The sequence below is a fragment of the Pinus tabuliformis genome, chromosome 9 (genome assembly GCF_031772625.1).
Source record: "Pinus tabuliformis cultivar Carrire ecotype Pingquan chromosome 9, CPIR1, whole genome shotgun sequence".
Taxonomy (NCBI): Eukaryota; Viridiplantae; Streptophyta; class Pinopsida; order Pinales; family Pinaceae; genus Pinus; species Pinus tabuliformis.
Genome location: NC_142307.1, coordinates 1,806,970,608 through 1,806,976,754, shown reverse-complemented (window position 1 = coordinate 1,806,976,754; position 6,147 = coordinate 1,806,970,608).

Below are 6,147 nucleotides of genomic sequence, written 5' to 3'. Positions count from 1 at the left end.
TAAGACATAGAGGTATGTAGCAAGAGCGAAATTATACCCTTACAAATTACTAGTAGGTAATTACACCTAATATAGTTTTTCTTAAATAATATTGAAGAGTCAACATACATTCACAAATAGAAACCAACAATAACTATCCCATTATAAGTTTGACAACTAAATTAAAATAAATTTTAATGTTGAAAATTTAAAACAATAAATTAAATAATATTAACCATTAAAAAAAATAAAATATTAATTAATATTATAAATTTCTCATTATATTTTATAACCAAATGAACTCTAGCTAAATTACTTATGAAGCAATCCACCCATCTAATCCAACTACTTTCTTGTAAGGTTTCTTGGCTATTCTTCCCCTAAGTCACCTGGAGGTTTCCATCAAAACCAATGGATCACTAGGAGATGAAAAACCCTCGACCTATGAGTTGGCCCTTTATAGAATACATTAAGGCCCTCTGGTTTTCCTGGTGGAATACCTCTCCTTAGTGAATTCACATAGTGAGAATTTTTTAGCACATTTATTTAATATGTTTGTATTTATAGTTTTGACTTTTACATATTTCAATGTAATGTTTTTTATTTTTATGTCTGTGGAACTGAATTGATTTTCGCAAACCTATTTTTTAAGTATATTTATTTTTTGTTTTGGAATTTTTTATTGATTTAAGTATTTGATTGTGTTTGTATTTGCAGTTATTGTATAGTTTAAGATTTCTGTTTGCATTTATAATTTGGTTTTGGTTTTTATATATTTCAATATAATGTTTTTAGTTTTTATGTTTGTGGAAGTGAATTGATTTTGATTATTGTGTTTGTATTTATAGTCATTTTATGGTTTGATATCGTGGTATGGTTTGATATTGTGGTTTGGTTATGGATAGGAAATTGTTTATTATAATAAAAATATTAAAATTAATTATTTTAATTTTTTTTTGAAATATTGATAAGAAAATTTGATATTTAGTTATTAGATTCAAGTGAATTTAAATTGTATTTATAATTAAAGTTAATAGTAAAAGTTTAACGATAGAATTAACGAGAATTAAAATGAATTCCTTTCAATTACTATTTAATAAAAAATTTAATATTATCTATAAATAAATTATAAAATCAAAATACTTTGTAATTTCTAATATCAACCTAAAAAACCTTAATTTTAAATTAAAAAATAAAGTAACTAAGAAAATTTTCTACTATCAAGATTGTAAAAAAAAAAAAAATGAAAAAAAACGAATTATACACCATCTGAATTTCGAATCTCAAACACATACATATATATGATTAATTTGCTAACGGAGTTTTATAAACTATCAAGGCTGTAGGTAAAATAATGACAAAGAAGGATTTGGTTAATGCTGGGTGGAGAACATATTGAAAAGCAATTAGCATATTCCTTTGAACTCTAACTCAGAAAATACTGAAGGGATTATTCTTCTATATTTTTGGAAGGTGACACCAATAAAAGTAATCATACAAAAATTTAGTTTGCTTAAGTTTTAAACAATGATATTCGCATACTTGTTTTTCACAAAGATCACAATAAAAAGGATGACAGCATTAAATTTAGAAACAAACCAACAACACCCAGAAGGATATAATGGATTTAAAGCATACAAATAAAGCTATAATGGTAATTATAGGACGCATTTGTATTCACATCTTATAATTGTAATATATTTCTATATGCAAAGATGCCTCTATGCATCTACTATGCTCACTTTTTCCATAAGAAACTCATCACATGAGAAGAACCAAACTTGTTATGCTCTATACTTCATATTCCAAACGAGAATTCCACTATGATTACTAAAATTTCAGGTAACCATACCGAGTCAATGAATAGGTGATTAAAAAACCTATGATGAGAGGAAATGTGTTTCAGTTATATTAAATTGATGAGTTAATTTTATATATGATTATGTTATATTTCTATTATGAATTTAAATATGCGAAAAGACCATATTTAAATGTTTTTATAAACAGGGATGCATTTATATGAGTTAATATTGCATTAAGATTATTATTGCATAACTTTACATTGAAGTTGTTATGCATGTATTTCATAGTAAATCAATTTTATATTACAATTTTTTTAATAAAATAATTGTATAATTTTTTTTAATTAATTAATTAATTTAATTAATGATATATCATTATGATTGAGATTGACGGTTTAGATTGCAAAGTAATAATATTAACAAAATATGTAATAATTTAAAATTAAAATAATTCATATATTTTCATTGTGAACTTTAAATAATTATGGAATAACTACACAATTTAAATGTGTTCCTTTTATTTATAAATTTTGAATAATTATTAAATAACTACAAAATATAAATGTGTTTTTGTTGTATTTATAATATTTTATAAGTTTATGTTGATAATAAATTTAATAATAGTAAGTTTTGTATAATTAAATTTTAATAGAGTCTAAAAATGTTTTATATATATATATATATATATATATATATATATATATATAAATAAAATAATCATTATCTAAGTTCAGTCATGTTATAAAGTTAAATATTTAGATATACAAATTTGGTGTTTAAAGAATAAAAATTGAAATAAATATAAATGTGTTTTTTTAATTATTTATGTGTTTTTTAATTATTTATGTGAGAAACCAACGTTGATATTACAATTCAAAACTAAATAAAATAGAAAGGAATATACATTAATAAAATGGAAAATAGAAACTTTAATTTAGTGACAAAGGATCATGATGTCATTGTGTGCCAAATATAAATCAATATCACAATATAACAAACACAAATTGAGTAGTCATTTTTGGTCAACCCTAGTCAAACATAATCTAGTAAACCAGTCATGTTCTCCCATCTTCAAACTTGTTTAGCTATGGTAAAAAAACATTAACCACAATAAACATGGTTAAACATAGCAATCTTAGTTAAATAATTGCCCAAATAACATTAAGTAATTAATAAAGTTCAATGTTGAAATAAAGTAATATATATATATATATATATATATATATATAGATAGATAGATAGATAGATAGATAGATAGATACTTTAACACTAATGACAAAAACTAAAATTTGACATCACAATGTCACAAATAAAATGATATGCTACAATGTAACAATAAAGACATTGACGTTATAAGTGACAAACAAATGTTGTTGTCACTATGTGTTGAATGTAAATCGATGTTGCAATTTGATGAACAAAAATTAATATTTTATTTTGAGAAACCAAAAAAATTATATTACACTGCATCAAGGAAATGTATTTATTACAATATGGCGATAAAAACATTGACATCATAATGTGACAAACAAATGTTGATGTCACTATTTTAATAAACCAAAATAGTGACATTACAATGCATTGAACATCCATGTTGCAATATGACAATCAAAACCAATGATAGTGCTTGTGAACTATAGTTATCTTGGTCAACCATATTTAAGTAGGTCAATCATATTCTCCAAAATTGTTTAACATATCCATCCATGGTTAACCATAGTAAATGAAAAACAACAAAGTCAACAACAATGTAGTTGGTCAACCCTCTTCAACAATGGTCAACCTCATCAACCCTCTTCAACCATTAGTGAAACCTGTTTTGTAAAATTAATGTAACACCAACCATGGTCAAAAGTAATGTAATAACATAGCAATTGAATACATTAATGTTACATTGTTAGACTAATGTATCATAAATACATTGTTATATTTATGGTTGACGATGGTCAAACTCAGTCAACCATTTTCATCCACAATCAACAATTTCTACCATTAGTCAACCATGGTGAATCAAGATCAACCATAATCTTCCCCTTAATATTTGGTTAACCATGGTAATAATTTTATTCATGATCAACTAAGGTCAACCATCATAATTATTAGTAATCATGGTCAACTAGGGCCAACCATGGTCAACATCGTCAACCCACTTTAACCATTCATGTAATATCAATGTTAGCACTAAGATTAATGTAATATCAACCATGGTAAACAATGGTAAACAATTATCAACTAATGTAATATTGACATTAACATTAATGTAGCATCAACATTAATACATTCTTACATTGATGGTTGACCATGGTCAACTTTTCCTAGCCCTTTTTAGCTTCAATCAACCTTGTCAACCATAAAAAACAAATAGTCAACCTTCTTCAACCATAGTCAACAAATCGACCACACACATCAATTATCAACTAACACAACCATATAATTTAATGTGGTTGATATACACTCATAGATAGAAATGTCACATTTCTATCAAAATGACTTTACATTACAGAAAATTTTAGAAGTGTCAGCTATTTGTGGTTCCTCTCAGTGTAACTCAGTTCACTTATCATTCTTGTCGTGGCAGGATATAACGCATTCACAAATGCATTGACTGTTAATTTTTATACTTTGACCAAAAAATTTCAATAGTAGGTATAATGTTAACTTTATATTTAAAAATAATTTATTTTATTGAATTATTTTAAATTCATTTTTTTTAAACGATGATTGGTTGTGTCAAGCCTCCTCTTATTAAATCATGATTACATTGTACTTTGTAGGCGTACGGTTGACTGGAGCTACAGTGACCTAATCGCCTCCCCAACGCGCAGCGCGTCAAGCTGGCGTACTACTCTGAATTCTTTGAGTGCTGGGCTAATTTATAGCCCCTTCTTCAGTCGATGTGAGATTCAGTGTGAACAGTTTCTTATGTCATCCGAGCATCTGAGCTCGTGAAATTCATTAACATGTCAACTATTCATATTCCTTTATTATTTCCAAACGGAGAGTACCAGCTGTAAATATGTTCCGTTCAGATTGATTTACTGGTCAAATCTCCTTCTCGGTTAAATTTTATCGATATAAAAAATACTTTTATCAGTATATGCCTTTTTTTAAGCTTCTCATATTCGGCATGAGTTCCCCTTTTGAAAATGACAGCCATAAACCATACATGTATTTTCCCTTCTGAAACAACATATAATGGCCGGATTGCCAGGTGTAAATATGTTCGGCTTAGGTTGATTCAGTGGTCAGAGCGTCTTCTCTATTAACTTTTAGCAGCATATATATATATATATTTTTTTGAGAGGCTCCCCTCTTAGAAATGACATACAAGAATCGTACATGTGATTGTAGATATATGTCTCTTAGAGTGATTGGCGCGGGCTCGCTTCCAAAATGGTAAATTTCATATTCTTGAAACACTATTATTTGTGAGACATTGTGCTTTAAAAATTAGGCATAGGTTTTTTTTGAATATTTCTTTAATTATGAGTCATTTTTCTTTATAATAAAAATGAATGTGCAAATTTGTTTATATGAAAAATTAAAGTCGATCCACCTCGCTAATACAAATGTAGAATTTTCAGACAAGTCTTCGTCTTGCAGTAGCACTTTCGGTTTTTAGTTAAAAAACTCTTATTGTTTATAATAAATGATTACGTTCTCATTTAACCAAATTAAATAATAATAAGTGGCTGTGACACTAGTTTTCCCCATTTCCATTAATGGCCAGGTTTGAGTAATGCAAATCCGAAAACTTTTATCAGAAATTGTTGTTATGTGTTTCTATAAAATTGACGAGAGATTTAGATTTTGCCTAATCAAACCATACAATAAATGCTCTTTTTTAATACTTTTCCTTTTCCTAAAAACTAGGTCTTTGATATCCTTTCATATCTTCATGGCGACTTCTCCCATGTCCAATGTAGTTTTGACCAGGCAACCATAGTACACAATGCATTTTTAGGGCTTCAGGTTGTGATATGGTGAATTTTAGTATTTTTTTCTCAAATTCAAGTCCAATAAAAGAGATTTGTATACTAGCTCATATAGTTTGTTGAACTTAACCAATTAGACTTTTAATAAATATATTTATATATAATAAAAAATAATAAAATTTAACTACTATTGTTAAACTATAATAGACAACTAAAAAAATTGAATGCTAGACATATATAATAAGCCTTTTCAATTATTACGAGCAATGTAGCCCTTGTTCAAATGTGGTATTTGGTTCATACATTTCAAAGTTCAATAATTAAACTAAGCGACAAGAAAAGCTAGTTATGTGACCTTGTTTAATGTTTCAATAAATTATAATGCAATATATACTTTTAAATTTTCACCTGTGAGCACTATACAATATACC